The sequence below is a fragment of the Lithobates pipiens genome, unplaced genomic scaffold (genome assembly GCF_037356315.1).
Source record: "Lithobates pipiens isolate NorthernLeopardFrog02 unplaced genomic scaffold, aLitPip1_a1.2 Scaffold_8, whole genome shotgun sequence".
Lineage (NCBI taxonomy): Eukaryota > Metazoa > Chordata > Amphibia > Anura > Ranidae > Lithobates > Lithobates pipiens.
Window position 1 is genome coordinate 350,031,938 of NW_027507903.1, and position 20,018 is coordinate 350,051,955.

A 20,018-nucleotide genomic window follows, 5' to 3' on the forward strand; every position below is an offset into this window, starting at 1 on the left:
CCAAGCCCCTGCACAGCACAAACTCTACGACGAGTACGTACACGAAACATGGTTTAAAACGGTCGGCTTGTCAGAACGGACAACAGAAAGCACCGATAAACAGCAATGCCTGAAAGAACGACCTGAAAAGCAGAAGCAAACAGATACGCAAAGACAAGCAGAAACGGAAGAGCAGTACCGAACTGAAGCACAAATCTGAAAAGTGCGAATCGTCTCTCACCAAACTTCTACTAACACGCGATAAACACGAGATCAGCAGAAGGAGCCCAAAGGGTGCCGGACGTGGTGCTGAACTTCCTTTTTCTAGTCCCGTCGTATGTGGCCTACGTCACCGCGTTCTTGGCAACCGGAACTTCCGACAACTTAACGACTGAATGTCCGACCGTGTGTACGGGGGCTTAGAGATGTTGAGTTGCTCGGCCTTAAATTTTCAAGTTAAAAAAAGTACATGCATGCACTTGCAAAATTATCAGGGGGATTTAATAAAACATTAGTATCAATTTTCTCATGATACAGCCCTTTAAAATTGCCAGTGCCCGATTCAAAAAGCATGGCTGCCAGTTTCAGTAGCTGCAGCAGATTCAGGTAGTTCTTAATGGTGACGCTATGTCTTCTTGGCTATGGCTTCCTGGCTATGACTATGGCTGCACCAAATTCAAAAATAATTAAATCCAATTTGTAGATAACAAATCTGGAGATGGTTAAGACCAACTGTAAGTTGGCATACAGAGACAAGCACTGTGTAGCAGAGAGGACTGTTTGCTGCCGCTAGTCCATTCCCTTCCTACAAATTTTTAAAGCATTTGTAAAAGTATTTTTCTTTATTAAAACAAACTTGTTCTATTTACTTGCTAGCTGCCCCACACCTCTTCTTCTGGGGTCCCCCACTGGCACTCTTGGCTCCTCCTCTTCTTATGGTGGCACGCTTGCGGGCTCGATCCAGAGCCGGTCTGTGTGCATCGATTGACACACACAGTGTGGCTGAGCCCATCCTCCCCCCTACACTCTCTGTTCACAGGATTTGATTGACAACAGTGGGAGCAGACGGGCACAGCACTGGATTGAGATAGGACTCAGGTAAGTATAAAAGGGGGTGATGCAAACACTCGGAATTCAATAAGGTAAAAATGTCCAGTCTTTAGAACCACTTTAAGGGTGTTCTTGTGTAATTCCTGTGCAATTTAATGCAGTGCAATTTTCAGCCCATTTAGTTGAAAAGGCTGAAATTGTGCTGGATTGCAAAAGAAGTGCATGCACTACTTTTAACCAATTAAGGGCCGCTGCATGTAGTTATACGTCGACACAATGGCACGGGCAGGCACAAGCACATACCCGTACGTGCCTGCCTTCCAGCGGGTGAGGGATTCGATCGGACCCCCTCCCGCTGACTGCGGCGGTCCATTTCGCTTCAGGAGCGATCCGGGATGAGGGGACTGCCATTGGTTTCTGGCCATTCCCTCGCGATCGCTCATGGCGAATGAGAAGCTTCCCCTGCCTGTGTAGTGTAAACACAGGCAGGAGGAAGTGATGGCACTCTCCTCGTGGCGGTCTTTTTGACCGGACGGCGTGGAGAGAAGACATCACAGTAAGTGCACCAACAGTCCACTGACACGTAGGTACACATAGGCACACTTTTTATAGCATCAGGGCACCCGCCATTTATTACCTAATAAAGGTTTAACCCCCTGAACACCTGGCGAGTGATATCAATTAGGTTTTAGGGTCAGATAGGGTCCGCGTCACCCCAGGCAGCGCTAGGTTAGTGCCAGTACTGCTAACACCCACGCGCAAAGCATAAACCTCCCTTAGTGGTATAGTATCTGAACAGATCAATATCTGATCTGATCAGATCTATACTAGCGTCCCCAGCAGTTTAGGGTTCAAAAAAACGCATTGTTAGCGGGATCAATCCAGATACCTGCTAGCACCTGCGTTTTGCCCCTCCACCCAGCCCAGTCCACCCAAGTCCAGTATAGATCGATCACTGTCACTTACAAAACACTAAACATAACTGCAGCTTTTGCAGAGTCAGGCCTGATCCCTGCGATCGCTAACAGTTTTTTTGGTAGCATTTTATACAGTCGCTGACTAGATGCTTTTTTACCTGTGAATCTCACTAGTTGTACCACTAAATTTAGAGCCCAAAATGGCAAAGTGAAGGTACACTAGTGAAGAGTTCTACACGTTTCTGAGCATGACAGATAGTGAAGAGGAAGTCACTCATCTGTCAGATTCAGGCTCCGTAAAATAAAAAATGAATGCCCTTAGAAATCCTGAAGGCGGTGCTTGGATTTTGGGGTCCTGTATGCGGCTAGGCTCCCAAAAAGTCCCACACATGTGGTATCCTCGTACTCAGGAGAAGCAGCAAAATGTGTTTTGGGGTGCAATTCCACATATAACCATGGCATGTGTGAGCAATATATCATTTAGTGACAACTTTTTGTAAAAAAAAAAAAAAAAATTTTTTGTTGTTGTCATTATTCAATCACTTGGGACAAAAAAAAAATATTCAATGGGCTCAACATGCCTCTCAGCAAATAGCTTGGGGTGTCTACTTTCCAAAATGGGGTCATTTGGGGGGGGGGGGGGGGGGGGTGTGCCATCTTGGCATTTTATGGCCTTCAAAACTGTGATAGGTAGTGAGGAGTGAAATAAAAAATGAATGCCCTTAGAAATCCTGAAGGCGGTGCTTGGTTTTCGGGGTCCCATATGCAGCTAGGCTCCCAAAAAGTCCCACACATGTGCTATCCCCATACTCAGGAGAAGCAGCAAAATTAATTTTGGGGTGCAATTCCACATATAACTATGGCATATGTGAGCAATATATCCTTCAGTGACAACTTTTTGTAAACATTTTTTTTTTGTCATTATTCAATCACTGTAAAAAGACCTCTGGTCCTTAGGCTGACAATTGGTCCAGGGCTTAAGTGGTTAAAGACACACTGCAATTAGATCAGGAATACATTAACACCTGCATAAGATCGCACATCCAATGCAATTTTGAATGGCTTTACTGCACGTGTAGTTTTGTGAATGGGCCCTAAATACATGTAAGATCAGGCAGGCATCCTAGTTTTTGGATGAGCTACCTATCAGGACTTTACTGACCTCAGATTTTACTTGCTGATGAGTAAACCCAAGTGCTTTCAAAATCTAGAATCTACTTTGGAGGAACTGAGGGTAAAACCCCAGTCTAACCCCTGCTTCATTAATGGCCTGAAGGAACGTTTGACTTTTTTTAACCACTTAAGGACCGCCGTATTGCCATTGTACGTCATTACAATAGCACAGGCAGGCACAAGCACGTACATGTACGTGCCTGCCTTCCAGCGGGTGGGGGGTCCGATCGGACCCCCTCCCACTGGATACGGCGGTCCGGTTTGCTGCAGGAGCGATCCGTAATGAGGGGATGGCCGTTGGTTTCTGCCCATCCCCTCTCGATCGCTCCTGGCCAATGACAAGCTTCCTCCCACTGTGTATTGTATACACAGGAAGGAGGAAGTGATGTCATTCTCCTCGGGGCGGTCTTTTTGACCGGACTACGAGGAGAAGACAAAAAGTAAGTGTGCACCAACACTACACTGACATGTAGGTACACACAGGCACACAAACCCCCCCCGATCCCCCCCGATCGCCCCCGCCCCCCCCCCCCCCCCAGTCACAGTGTCACTGATTGCATTGATCATTTATATACTGATCACTGCATTCAGTGTCAGTTGTAAAAGTAAAAACTGTCAGGGCAGTTAGTGTTAGGTCCAGGGTAGCCCCCTATCACCCCCCAATAAAGATTTAACCCCCTGATTGCCCCTAGAGTTAACCCTTTCACCCCCTTTTGCCAGTGTCACTAAGCGATCTTTTTTCTGATCGCTGCATTAGTGTCGCTATTGTCGCTAGGTAGCTAGTTTTTTTTTAGGTTCACCGCCAAGTTTTTTATAGCGCTAGGTACCCCGATATACTACCCAATAATGGTTTTAACCCCCTGATTGCCCCTAGAGTTAACCCTTTCACCCCCTTTTTCCAGTGTCACTAAGCGATCATTTTTCTGATCGCTGCATTAGTGTCGCCATTGTCGCTAGGTAGCTAGTTATTTTTTTAGGTTCACCGCCAGGTTTTTATAGCGCTAGGTACCCCGATATACTACCCAATAATGGTTTTAACCCCCTGATTGCCCCTAGTTAACTCTTTCACCAGCGATCACAGTATAAGTGTCACTGGTGACGCTGGTTAGCCAGTTAGTTATTTAGGTTCCCCGTCAGGTTTTTATATAGCGCCAGGGACCCCCATATACTACCTAATAAAAATTTGAACCCCCTGATTGCCCCTAGTTAACCCTTTCACCAGTGATCACCGTATAAGTGTTATGGTGACTCTGGTTAGTTTGCTTTTTATAGCATCAGGGCACCCACCATTTATTACCCAATAAAGGTTTAACCCCCTGATCACCCGGCGGGTGATATCAATTAGGTTTTAGGGTCAGGGTCTGCGTCGCCCCAGGCAGCGCTAGGTTAGTGCCAGTACCGCTAACACCCACACGCAAAGCATAAACCTCCCGTAGTGGTATAGAATCTGAACAGATCAATATCTGATCTGATCAGATCTATACTAGCGTCCCCAGCAGTTTAGGGTTCCAAAAAAACGCATTGTTAGCAGGATCAGCCCAGATACCTGCTGGCACCTGCGTTTTGCCCCTCCGCCCAGCCCACCCAAGTGCAGTATCGATTGATCACTGTCACTTACAAAACACTAAACACATAACTGCAGCGATCGCAGAGTCAGGCCTGATCCCTGCGATCGCTACGTTTTTTTTGGTAGCATTTTATATTTAAATCCGGAAGGCAGTGCTTGGGTTATCAGCTGAAGCTGATAAGACTCACACAGGCAAACATTAGACAATCGGCACAAGTAAATAATATGAAATAAAACAAGTCAGCTATGAACAGGGATGCAGGGTTGCCATAGAAATGTTGGATTGAGAAGGAGGCTTGGTTAACAGTACAGGAAGTGCTCAATGTAAGGGTGGAAATACACTCCACTGTGGACGCAGGAAACAATACTTAAGATGGCGCTGCCTAACCCCTGGAAACAAGTTTTTTTAAAGTTTCTTTAAACAGTAAGTAATATGCAATTTGGTCTGGATTACAGTGGCTATAGTTTGATAATTACTTATTATAATGGACTAAATGAAAAGAAGCATCAGAGTGGGAGAGTTTACTTCCTTGTAAAGGTTATAACACCCTCCTTTAAAGGTTATGAACTGTAACCATGTCAACACGTACATCAGATTAGTAAACAATGTAGAGTATTGTTTGGTATGCATGCTTTGCCTTCAGCAGCTCTCTATGTACATATTTCTGTAAATGCTTCACCTGCTTCCAGACAATCATGTGACTACAAATAATGTTTACAAACCAGGATCTGCCCATCTGACCATGCACTGATAAAGACAAGAAATCACATGATTTTTTACTACGCTCATTATAAAACAAATAGCTGAACAGCATATATATTTCCTTTGTTAAACCGAATTATGTGTGAGACAGTTACAGGAAGTAATACACTGAGGCTTTGCTCTGCATTCATAAAATGTTTGCCGGGGGCCCACGGAATGACAGAACGGGGAGATGCCTATGTAAACAAGGCATTTTCCTTTTCTGCCTAGCAACATGACAGAGATCTCGGGAGCAGTGATCGCTGTCATGTTCTAGTGAGGCAATCCCCCCCCACAGTTAGAATCACTCCCTAGGACACACTTAACCCCTTGATCACCCCCTAGTGTTTAACCCCTGCCCTGCCGGTGTCATTTACACAGTAATCAGTGCATTTTTATAGCACTGATCGCTGTATAAATGACAATGATCCCAAAATAGTGTCAAAAGTGTCCGATGTGTCTGCCATAATGTCACAGTCATGATAAAAATTGCAGATCGCTGCCATTACTAATAAAAAAAAATAATAATAAAAATGCCATAAATCTATCCCCTATTTTGTAGACGCAATAACCTTTGTGCAAACCAATCAATATACGCTTATTGCGATTTTTCTTTACCAAAAATACATAGAAGAATACATATCGCATAAACTGAGAAAGAAATTAGATTTTTTATATATTTTTGGGGGATAGTTATTATAGCAAAAAGTAAAAAATTTAGCTTTTGTCACTCTTTGTTTGTTAAAAATAAAAACCCCAGAGGTGATCAAATACCACCAAAAGAAAGCTCTATTTGTGGGAAAAAAGGATGTCAGTTTTTATGATTACTTACCCTACTGGTCATAGCCATGGCCGTAGTGGGAAGAGAAAACAAAGTAGGTGCAACAGTGCTCAGTGCCGAATTAGAAACCAGTGCATGTGTAGTGGACACATGTTTAGGAGAACAGTGAATAGAAGTAGATAAACGTGGAGTGATTTGTTTAGAGCAAACAGGTTGTGGTCGAGGAGTCGCAGTGGACCCGAAAGTCGTCAAAGTGATTCCGTTGAAGTAGTATCAGATTCTCCCTTTGGTTTCTTAGGGAGTCTATCCTCTGATAGATCCTGATAGACTTGTGATTGGCTAGATGGTACAAAGGAAGCAGAATATGTATTAGGTACATCATTGTCCAATTTAGCTTCTCCATAAGTGTTCGGTCTATTAATTTGCCTATTATATACAGTTTGATTTCATTTGTAGGTATAGCCATTCTCATGCGCTAACTTATCTCAGAGAAATTTACCTTCCTTTACATTAATAATACCCAATGTATATTCTTCAATATATTCATGTAACTCATAATTTTTTACAAACATAGGAGAAGTTGTTATTGCAAAATGATCTTGATATCACATCTGGGTTTGAGCATCCAGATTTGTGATCTCCGTTTCATATTGGTTACATAGGATTGTAATTATCTCTAATGAACAAATCTGTAGATTTTGTTCCAAGACATTCTTCAAGGAGTCATTCATTTTCCTAAGATTAGCGGAAATTTGAATCCTAAGACCCCAAGGTACAATTTTGTTATCAGAGTATTTATCTAAATATTTTTTGTGGCAAAAGATTCTTACTTTTTTTCCCAATAAATGTTCTAGTCTCATAGTCTCATAAAGGATTTGTCTAAGTCAGCCTCAATGATATTTGAGGCATTCTGAGACAAATTGATTTTGGTCATAAGCCCCTCTCATGCCTTTCCACAAAATTCTGCCTTATTTGACTAGCACCACTGCACAATATTAGCAAAGAATAAAAAATTATGAATCAGCAATACAATAGTTGCATTTTTGACAACACAATAATTACATGTAAATAAATTTATAATGTCTCCAGGATAGGGATAGAGTCACCCAAGAATAGAAAAAGTGGTATTCAAACACCTATTTATGTAATAGTTCAAGTGATAGGTAACACTAAGATATCCGGCACCTGGGGCATGTCCGGATGCGATAGGAGATAGACATGCTGCTGTGGAGCTCCGCCAACTCTGCTGGAATCCACTGCCCTCCTGGGCCAGCACTTCCACAGGAGGCCTCCAATGAACCCATCCTTAACCCCTTAACCCTGGGCATCCCATGGGCAGAACGGTACCTTTATTGGGTGTTCCGAATGGCTGTTCGCTCTGTTGTCCAGCTCTCGGCCAGCTCCATCCGCGGGTATACCGCTGCCATCTTCCGTGGTCGAGTGCCGTGTCCCGCGGGATGAGTAGCAGCCCTGTCCTAGTGCACCTCCGACAGGTCCACTGGCCCTGGAGGACGGTGTATGGGCTGTCGGACGGCCGCTGGAGGAGACCTACAGTGATCAGCGCTTCAGGGACACAGGTGAGAGGCTGCCATCTTGCTACACCTCTAGCTCACTAGTTGCCTCCTCATCCTCCCGCTCCAGATTCAAGCCCCACAGAGCTTCAGAGGCACCTTACTCACTAGGGGGAGACCCAGACCGGGGAATAGAGGGACTTCCATCCCAGTAACAGCCCTGATGGCGGCCGAGGCCTTGTTTTCACATCCAAGTGTAGCAGCCATCTTGCTACACGCAGCAGCAGTGTGGCTGGGACTGCTTGGATCCTCATAGGCCTGACTTGCAATCTGCAGGGTCGCTCTATATGCCTGCCCGTTTAGACTGCACATCATGGTCCTGATCTGAAGTCCCCCTCCCTGCCTCAGGAGGTGCTACACTCTGCATCAAACTCAGGAGCAACCATTTTACTACACCTCATAAACTTGTTCTTCCAAATTTCAAATTCCTAGGTGATTGATCCCTCCCCCAACTTTACCCCAAACTCTCCTCACCAGGCAGCATATAGTTCCACAGAAGAATTGGAGTGAGATATTAACCTGAGTTTAAAGAAAAAAGATGAAACAAGGACACAACCACAACTAAGTGGGGACACATGTGAGACGCGATGCAGATCACCATCTTTATCACCATCTGTAAGGAATAATCGCCTTAAATAGCTTTTTTTTTTGCATCTCTGCTGTTCACACTAGGGCATGCTGTCGGGCAAGAAGGCGTACAATCGCTGTGTGCAACAGCACTCATTGATCACATATCCACTGCTCAATAAAGAGCAGAAGAAAATGGCTCCAAAAGGAGCTGATTCACCGAATGTACAGTACCCTATAGCTGCCAGTGGCCCTCCGCAGGAGTCTGCATCCGCACAATATAACAGGGAGTTCTCCTCTCAGTTCACAAAAGCTGATTTGGACTCCAGCTTAACCATGATTTATGAAAAAATTGTTGAAAAATTACAATATGAACTCCAAAAAACAACAAACACACTCACACAAAAAATAGCAACCCTGGAAGGATGCACAGACATTCTAGAAACCAAACATGATGAGCTATCACTTGCGCACAACTATCTTAGAAAGGACTTTAAACTTTTAGCTAAAAACCACTCATACTAACAATCACAAGTGGAAGATTTGGACACAATCTTCTTCCAGAAAGATGCATAACATTGAATTGGATGGCACAAAAATTCAAATTTTTCCAGACATCTCGCAAGCTACCTTGGAAAGGAAACGCAAAATGAAGGCGATTACTTCAGTACTACAATCAGCTCATATTAGATACAGGTGGGGTTTTCCATTTAAATTAACAGTACCACATAATGGCACCACCTATACAGTCTTCAACATCTCGGAAGGTAAAGATCTCCTTGTGAAATTGGGTCCCCTAGATCCGGTTTCAGTTGCAAGACCTCCTACCACTCCTCATGCTTCACCTATCTGGACCACCCCAGCCATGCATCGTGATCAAAGAAGATGGCGACCATCATTCAGAAATTTGGATACCTGAAGATAAAGCTGACGCTTACCTGCGGCTGAAAGTTTACCCTTCTGTTGGGGGTGGAGAGAGGCGAGGGAATTTTTTTCTCTCTCTCTCTTTTCTTCTCTCTTTTTCGAAGGGTTCAAAGAACAATTTTTACAGTTCTAGAAATTTGCAAGTTTTATAGTTTGATTGACTGTGTAGAGTAAACATCTGTTCTACACCTTTAAAATGTATTGGGTTGGTATATCACAGTTCCTTCTATACAAACTTATACATTTAACTTTTTTCATTTTCTTTTTTTATGTTGTTTTTTTCTACAAATTTTTTCAACATATATTACAGCATGCACTTATATTTTTGTTTATAGAATCCTCGCTAAGGCTGATTGGCTCCGCCTCTGCTAGTTTGGCCCCTACTCACAAAGGACCCCAAAAGCATGGTTTAACTAGTGGAAACTCTTCTGCGACTGATTCTGCTATCCATTATTTTAATGATGGAGGCTCCATTTGTGAGTAATGGACAGTATTGTCCACAACACTATTATTTTTGGTCAGGAGGTGCTTCTCACCCTGACCCCCAAGCTATAATTAATATTTCTCATAATTATACTAAATATATTTTATATATGAAGATATTGATGGCAACACAGTGAGTAACCAAATTCCTCTATCTCAGTTAATTTTTAATTTCTTATGTTAATGGTGATAACCATATTACTAATACCACACCGACTTTGCTATATCCTCAACCCTGGGCCCTGTGATCCATTACCTCTACCTCATAACCATCATCGCTTTTTAAAACCAACACAATGGGTCTTAGGGTGATTTCTCACAATGCCCAGGGCATTAATTCGCCTCACAAGAGAAAAAAGGCTTTTCGCCACTACAAAAGATTAGGAGCTGATATAATATTAATGCAAGAAACTAATTTTGCAACAGAAAAACTTCCTAAATTATTTGATAAAAGTTACAGCCAATTTTATTGCACTACTTACAACACAAAATCTAGGGCTGCTGCTATATTTATTAGGAACTCAGTGGTTTTTGAGGTTCAGAATGTCTTTAAAGACCCAGACAGTCGTCAATTCACACTGATAACCATTATGATAGTATGATATTTCCATCTTTTATACATTTAATTTGCTATTGGAGTCTATTATAACCCACCACTGCCATCTTGTGTCCCTTATTGGTACTACAGCCCCCATGGTAATTACATAAGCTCTGGAAATTTTCTGTTTGCATCGTGGTTGCCGTTGAGGTACATACGCCTATACAGCAGCACCACTTAAAGCAATAGATACTCCACTTTTTTTATTCTTTACCTTTTTTTTTTTTTTGTATCGTATCTTCTCTCCTTTGTATTTGTTTGGCTTAAGGTTTATTGGTTATCTCTATCTCAAGGTTGGTTACTAATAAGCCATATACAATGAGTGATATTTCATGAAGACCAAATTATACTTGATTTCTCCGTTAAAAATTACATAAATCCATTATGATTGCCCCTATCCCAAGTGGAATTTATTCAGCTCCACTGGATGTATACTAATACATCTTATTAAGCCATTAATCTGTTTAATCTTTTCCTATCACAGACAAAAGCACTGATTCATTCGCAGCTCCCCATCATCTAAAGATATACATAATCTGCACAGATATACACATTCAAATCAATTGTCATAGCTATCCGCCCTTTGCCTTCATGATTTTTCCCCAGTCAGTTACTATATACCCTCTTACCAGAGGGATCTTTCACGTTCTATTTAAATGTGAATATAAAGCTTTTTTTATTGGTTTTCTTATGCTATTCTTTGTTAAACTCATAAACCTTGATTGCAAGTTACTAAGACTGAGTTTTAGACCAGCTGGTCTAATTAAGTTTCACTGTCGGTTGGGAAATCAACATTTTCCCAACCCCATACTATTTTTTTTTTTCATTATAGTTATTTGTTAGACCAAAGTATTGTTGAACTAAATTCATTTTTTACAAGCAAATATAAATGTGGTACAATCCTTCTACTATGCCTAGAACTGCATATGATAGGAGAAAAGTTCATTTTTATTAAATCCTTGTACACCTGGTTGACCTCAACTACACATGGAAAATTCAGATATAGATATTATACTCACCCTTCACTGTATCTATTGACCTCACATCCTAATGATTCCCCGAAATATGAAATGACACCATGTCCATCACGGTTTTATCACATAATGTTCAGGGTTTCAACGCCCGGAACAAAAGGAAAAAAAGCCTTCCTACAATATAAAAAAACTAAATGCAAAAATAGTAATGTTGCAAGAAACACCATGAAAGACAGTGACCCTACGTTCTTCCACAAAGCATTTAATCAATCCTTTTACACCACTGCTTCCTCTAAGACCAAAGGAGTGGCTCTCTTAATTCATCAATCTTTTCCTTTACAGGTTCAGCTGGTTTACAAGGACCAAGATAGTCAGTTCATTATTATTAAAGGCACACTGTCGGGTAGAGATATTACAATTGTCAATATATACGCACCAAATGAGACACAAACCACCTTCTTCATACAATTTTTTAATAAGCTACAACAATTTAATTCCTCACATATCATTTTTGGCGGAGACTATAACTCTGTACTCCAGCCTAACCTCGACCGTAGCAAACAAAACCAGAATTCAAAAACTTTCTCTAAAACAACTATTTCACACATAAATGATTTCGAATTGATAGACTCCTGGAGAGCATTAAATGTGGATGCACGCGAGTATGAGTCATGTGGGCGTGAGTAGAAGGTTACTCACGCCCACATGACTCATTCACACATTCACGCATAGATCATATATTTTGCACCCCAATAATCTTAGCAAACACACAGGATGCCGCAATACACCCTTGTTCTTGGTCAGATCATCATATACAGTTAGGGCCATAAATATTTGGACAGTGACACAATTTTCGCAAGTTGGGCTCTGCATGCCACCGCATTGGATTTGAAATGAAACCTCTACAACAGAATTCAAGTGCAGATTGTAACGTTTAATTTGAAGGGTTGAACAAAAATACCTGATAGAAAATGTAGGAATTGTACACATTTCTTTACAAACACTCCACATTTTAGGAGCTCAAAAGTAATTGGACAAATAAACATAACCCAAACAAAATATTTATTTATTCAATATTTTGTTGTAAATCCATTGGAGGCAATCACTGCCTTAAGTCTGGAACCCATGGACATCACCAAACGCTGGGTTTCCTCCTTCTTAATGCTTTGCCAGGCCTTTCCAGCCGCAGCCTTCAGGTCTTGCTTGTTTGTGGGTCTTTCCGTCTTAAGTCTGGATTTGAGCAAGTGAAATGCATGCTCAATTGGGTTAAGATCTGGTGATTGACTTGGCCATTGCAGAATGTTCCACTTTTTTGCACTCATGAACTCCTGGGTAGCTTTGGCTGTATGCTTGGGGTCATTGTCCATCTGTACTATGAAGCGCCGTCCGATCAACTTTGCACCATTTGGCTGAATCTGGGCTGAAAGTATATCCCGGTACACTTCAGAATTCATCCGGCTACTCTTGTCTGCTGTTATGTCATCAATAAACACAAGTGACCCAGTGCCATTGAAAGCCATGCATGCCCATGCCATCACGTTGCCTCCACCATGTTTTACAGAGGATGTGGTGTGCCTTGGATCATGTGCCGTTCCCTTTCTTCTCCAAACTTTTTTCTTCCCATCATTCTGGTACAGGTTGATCTTTGTCTCATCTGTCCATAGAATACTTTTCCAGAACTGAGCTGGCTTCTTAAGGTGTTTTTGGGCAAATTTAACTCTGGCCTGTCTATTTTTGGAATTGATGAATGGTTTGCATCTACATGTGAACCCTTTGTATTTACTTTCATGGAGTCTTCTCTTTACTGTTGACTTAGAGACAGATACACCTACTTCCCTGAGAGTGTTCTGGACTTCAGTTGATGTTGTGAAAGGGTTCTTCTTCACCAAAGAAAGTATGCGGCGATCATCCACCACTGTTGTCTTCCGTGGACGCCCAGCCCTTTTTGAGTTCCCAAGCTCACCAGTCAATTCCTTTTTTCTCAGAATGTACCCGACTGTTGATTTTGCTACTCCAAGCATGTCTGCTATCTCTCTGATGGATTTTTTCTTTTTTTTCAGCCTCAGGATGTTCTGCTTCACCTCAATTGAGAGTTCCTTTGACCGCATGTTGTCTGGTCACAGCAACAGCTTCCAAATGCAAAACCACACACCTGGAATCAACCCCAGACCTTTTAACTACTTCATTGATTACAGGTTAACGAGGGAGACGCCTTCAGAGTTAATTGCAGCCCTTAGAGTCCATTGTCCAATTACTTTTGGTCCCTTGAAAAAGAGGAGGCTATGCATTACAGAGCTATGATTCCTAAACCCTTTCTCCGATTTGGATGTGGAAACTCTCATATTGCAGCTGGGAGTGTGCACTTTCAGCCCATATTATATATATAATTGTTTTTCTGAACATGTTTTTGTAAACAGCTAAAATAACAAAACTTGTGTCACTGTCCAAATATTTATGGCCCTAACTGTAGTTACTCTTAGTACACAATTTATTGGCTTTTCCTCCACTCCATACTCATGGAGAATTAATGAGTCATTAGTAACAGACCCCACCCACCAACAAGAGATCACATCAGAAATAAAAGAATATTTTTCATTAAACTCAACCCCAGATATTTCCCCATCTACACTATGGTTAGCCCATAAAGCAGTATTAAGAGGCCACCTCATCAAACGGGCAGCACAATGTAATAGATTGAAATGGGAAAAAATACATTCTCTTACTAAGGACCTCCATAATCTATACAAACTTCATACAAATACACACGACCCAGACATCTTTAAAACAATTTCCCAAAAGCGAAACGAATTAGACTCATGTCTCACATACAAAGCTGAAAAAGCACTTAGATGGTCAAAAGCTATTTTTTTTTTTATCTAGCAATACTTATTCCACAATGTTTGCATGCAAACTTAATCAATCAATTAAACCCACCCACGTCTATAAACGTAAGAATAACTCCAATCAAATAATCACTCACCCCCAAGAAACACTGTCTATTTTCAAGAATTTCTACTAAAATCTACTCTCAGCGCCTTCCTTGTCGATTCCTCCCTCAGTACTCTCCTGGCTAGATAAAATTCCATTTAAGCTAACTCAAACACAAATAGACAAATCAAATGACCCATGCACAGAAGATAAACTACTCCTAATAATTAAATCTCTTAAGAAAAATTCAGCTCCTGGCCTAGACGGATTCTCCTCCTTCTATTACAAGCAATATCACCAACTTCTAATACCAAACTTAGCAAAATTATACAACAGCATTCTAAAAGGAAATCAATTCCCCGAAGAAATGTTACTTGCCAATATGTCCCTCATCCCAAAACCAAACAAAGATCACAGATTACCCCAAAACTATAGCCCGATCTCAGTAATAAATAACGACCTTAAGATATTTAGTAGACTCTTGGCAAATAGATTAGCCTCAATAATCCCCTCCCTGATTTCCCCCTATCAATCAGGATTCATACCAGGTAGTCAAATTACAGACAAAATAAGGCTAGTTACAAACATAATTCAAGAAGCAAATATTAACTCCAAATCAGTTCTATTACTAAGTTTAGATATCAACAAAGCTTTTGACAGTGTTTCCTGGAACTTCCTAGATATAGTACTAAATAAATACGTTTTAAAGGAGAATTTACCCACACCTTTCATGCTCTTTATCACAGCCCATCCACCAGGATAAGACTACCAGGCTGTAACTCTGACTTTTTCAGAGTGGGCAGGGGCACACGACAAGACTGCTCCCTCTCCCCATTACTTTCCGCTCTAGCGATTGAACCTTTAGCAACAGCAATCCTATTAAACCCAGATATCAAGGGCTGTTCAACAAATAACGACACCTATAAATTAAGCATGTATGCAGACATCATGATCCTTTTCCTCATACAACCAAATATTGCTTTACCGAACCTTTTACATACCCTTAATACTTTTGCATCTTTATCAGGACTGACTGTAAATGTTTCCAAATTTATTGGTATGCCAATAAATATTCCACCATCCCATTTAAATTCCCTCTTTCAATTTCTCCTGGTCACTAGAATCGCTTCCATACTTGGGTATCTTCCTCACTCCTAATATCAAAGATTTATCATCAAAAAACTGCATACCCTTAATACAAAACTTAAGATTGCCATTAAAAATGTGCAAATCCTTCAAAATATAATTTTTAGGCTGAATCACATCAGTTAAAATGACTATCCTACCAAAAATATTATACCTATTCAGAGCACCCCCAATTAGACTAAACAAAATAATGATCACTAAATTCCAAACAGAAATGAATAAATTCATATGGCTAGACTCTCACCCACGTTTATCAAGATAGGTGTTATAAAATCCACAAAGATGTGGAGGTCTGGGCCTCCCAGACTTTTGGCTGTACTACTTATCTTCCAGATGGTCTCAAATGGCACAATGGCATATTCTCAATACCAAGATACCCTGGGTTAGATTACAGAGAGATTCCATCCAACCATTTTCCATCTCAGGCATATTGTGGGGAAACAAAATGTCAAACCACACCATTGACACCCTTAATCAAATAGTTTCACAATCATACCAACTATGGAAATTATACAATAAAAATTAAACCGTATATCTCCCCCACATACCTCCTTCATAGCTGACCCAAAATTTTTCCAAAATACTAATGATGTGTGTGACTTCTCATGGTGGACTAACAATAACCTGATTTCTCTCATTAATTTTATAGAAAACAATAACTTCTCCTCATTCTCTTCCTTAAAAACCAAACACTAAATTCCCAATATATTTACCTTATTGTATACTATTTTTCTAATTTTCCATATGTACAATTTGCTATTGTAAATATTCTGGCATAGATTATGCATTTTTGTACCACCTTTTGTACCAAATAAAAATAGTTTGTAAACAAAGACGCAGACAGTCATTATTTGATTTTGAAAGGCTCAATTAAAGGATGTTCTGTCACTATTGCCTCAGTATATGCTCCCAATGAAGACCATTCAAACTTTTTCAACAAATTTTTTGACACTCTAGACAAGTATCATTCTGCACATCTGATAGTGGGTGGTGACTTTAATTTAGCTGCTCATTCAGCTCTAGACAGAAACAAAGTTGTCCCATCCTCTAAAGCTTTTCCCAAATCTTTGAACAGATCACTATATAACTTTCAATTAGTAGACACCCTACACATTCTTCTCTAACAGTTTCGCCCTTCTTGATTACAACTTCTGCACCCCATCCTACTTGCCAATTCCTCTAGGGCAGATATCCATGCATGTCCTTGGTCTGATCACCACATAGTCTCCTTTAACACTTCACACATAGGTTTAGCTAACACAACACACTCATGGCGAATAAACAATTCCTTGCTCACAGACCCATCAAGCAACCAACAAATTCTATGTCACCTTGAGGAATACTTTGCACATAACGTAACACCAGATATGTCTCCTACAAATACAGTGGGGATGGAAAGTATTCAGACTCCCTTAAATTTTTCACTCTTTGTTATATTGCAGCCATTTTCTAAAATCATTTAAGTTCATTTTTTTCCTCATTAATGTACACACAGCATCCCTTATTGACAGAAAAACACAGAATTGTTGACATTTTTGCAGATTTATTAAAAAAGAAAAACTGAAATATCACATGATCCGAAGTATTCAGACCCTTTGCTGGGCCACTCATATATTTAACTCAGGTGCTGTTCATTTCTTCTGATCATCCTTGAGATGGTTCTATACCTTCATTTGAGTCCAGCTGTGTTTGATTATACTGATTGGACTTGATTAGGAAAGCCACACACCTGTCTATATAAGACCTTACAGCTCACAGTGCATGTCAGAGCAAATGAGAATCATGAGGTCAAAAGAACTGCCTGAAGAGCTCAGAGACAGAATTGTGCAAGGCACAGATCTGGCCAAGGTTACCAAAACATTTCTACTGCACTTAAGGTTCCTAAGAGCACAGTGGCCTCCATAATCCTTAAATGGAAGACGCTTGGGACGACCAGAACACTTACTAGAGCTGGCCATCCAGCCAAACTCAGCTATCGGGGGGAGAAGAGCCTTGGTGAGAGAGGTAAAGAAGAACCCAAAGATCACTGTGGCTGAGCTCCAGAGATGCAGTTGGGAGATGGGAGAAAGTTGTAGAAAGTCAACCATCACTGCAGTCCGCCACCAGTCAGGGCATTATGGCAGAGTGGCCAGACAAAAGCCTTTCCTCAGTGCAAGACACATGAAAGCCTGCATGGAGTTTGCTAAAAAAACACCTGAGGGACTCCAAGATGGTGAGAAATAAGATTCTCTGGTCTGATGAGAGCTTTTTGGCCTTAATTCTAAGCGGTATGTGTGGAGAAAAACAGGCACTGCTCATCACCTGTCCAATACAGTCACAACAGTGAAGCATGGTGGTGGCAGCATCATGCTGTGGGGGTGTTTTTCAGCTGCAGGGACAGGGCGACTGGTTGCAATCAAGGGAAAGATGAATGCGGCCAAGTACAGGGATATCCTGGACAAAAACCTTCTCCAGAGTGCTCAGGACCTCAGACTGGGCTGAAGGTTTACCTTCCAACAAGACAATGACCCTAAGCACACAGCTAAAATAACGAAGGAGTGGCTTCACAACAACTCCATGACTGTTCTTGAATGGCCCAGCCAGAGCCCTGACTTAAACCCAATTGAGCATCTCTGGAGAGACCTAAAAATGGCTGTCCACCAATGTTTACCATCCAACTTGATAGAATTGGAGAGTCTCTGCAAGGAGGAATGCAGAGGATCCCCAAATTCAGGTGTAAAAAACATGTTGCATCTTTCCCAAAAAGATTCATGGCTGTATTAGATCAAAAGGGTGCCTCTACTAAATACCGAGCAATGGGTCTGAATACTTAGGACCATGTGATATTTCAGTTTTTCTTTTTTTTTTATAAATCTGCAAAAATGTCAACAATTCTGTTTTTCTGTCAATATGGGGTGCTGTGTGTACATTAATGAGGGGGAAAAAAGGAACTTAAATTATTTTAGCAAATGGCTGCAATATAACAAAGAGTGAAAAATGTAAGGGGGTCTGAATACTTTCCGTCCCCACTGTATATGGATGGTGCATAAAGCGGTAATGAGAGACCATTTGATAAATATCGCCTCAATTAAAAACAAATCCAAACTTGAATTGGCCTCCCAGACATCTCCAAATATCAATGGGCCTGCCAACTATCCAGAATAATAGACTGGAATGTCCATTCCCACACAAAGGTAAATATCGAAAATCCTTTCACCCCAATACCTATTCACCAAATCCCCTGGATCGCTTCGAACAGGACCCCTCAGACCTGCAAACAACACCCTCTAATAGGAAGCAACCTACAAACCTTTCAAAATTCATGCCAAACTCACCATATCTGTTCCACACATAGTCCATTGACCCCAATAAGACATAATCCAGAATTCCCATCAGGGCTCTCTGATGCGTTTCTTAGAGATATCTGGCCCAACCCTGAGGTGCGTGCAGAACAATTCTTCTCAAGAGACACATTCCTTCCCTTGAACAATCTGCCCACACATGTATCAGGACGTCCATTCCCACAATGGATATACTTTCAAATTCGACTTTCCGGAACCAACCCCTCCACCGCACTGAATACTCCAGAGCTCACACACCATTTGAAAATGCCTGCACCAGATCAGAACCACAAAGACACATGATGAGAATTAGTTATCAACCTATCTGAAAAGGATTGGGAAAATAATTACACTTACATTCACAAGGGCTCGATCATCATGTCGACACAGGAGAACGGCTTCAAAGTATTCTCCAAGTGGTACAAAACACCAGTTAGACTACACAAATTTTCCCCATCCATACCCTCAACCTGCTGGAGATGCAATGATGGAGAAGGCTCTCTACTCCACATTTGATGGTCTTGCCCTCAAATTCAACCATTTTGGAAGGAGGTCCACCGTATTACCACAAACATTACCACCTTACAATTAGAATTCACCCCGGCACAAATGTTACTTCACTACTCTTCGATCCCAAAAAGACTCTATCATCATTCGCTTGCCCTACACCTAATAAACGCAGCAAAGATGTGCATCCCAACTCTGTGGAAATCCACTAATCCACCAACCACGGCCGACTGGCTCAAACGCCTTAACAAAATATCAGAATTAGAGGAACTGATCCAACAATCCAAGGATATACCAACTAAATACAGGGAAGTCTGGTCCAGCTGGCAACACTTCCAGACTACCGATTAATATAGAAGTCTCTGCGTATAAGCCCTCACCCCTACTCCCTCCCTTGTTCCTAAACTTTCTCTTCCCAAAACTCCCCCACAATAGAGCCAACGATCAAATCATATCAGACAGGATTTCCTTGGACTAGATGAAACCTCTACCACACCCTCTTCGCTATGGCCCCTCTCTAATCTTACTACTCAGCCTTACCTTTTTCAGGTACTCCATCCCTAAGAACATAGCCACATTTATACAAATTCCAATCAGAACTACCCCTCTTAGGAAATTTCAGAGGTACAGCAACCACCCCCCCCCCCCCCCCATGATATCAAGATAGTATAAAATGTAATGATAACACCCGCACCTATCACGCTAAAATCTTAGCTGTAGAAGGCCCAAAGACCCTCATCCACACACCAATAACATTCTCTGAATCCTATTCTGCCCCCCAACATGAAGAT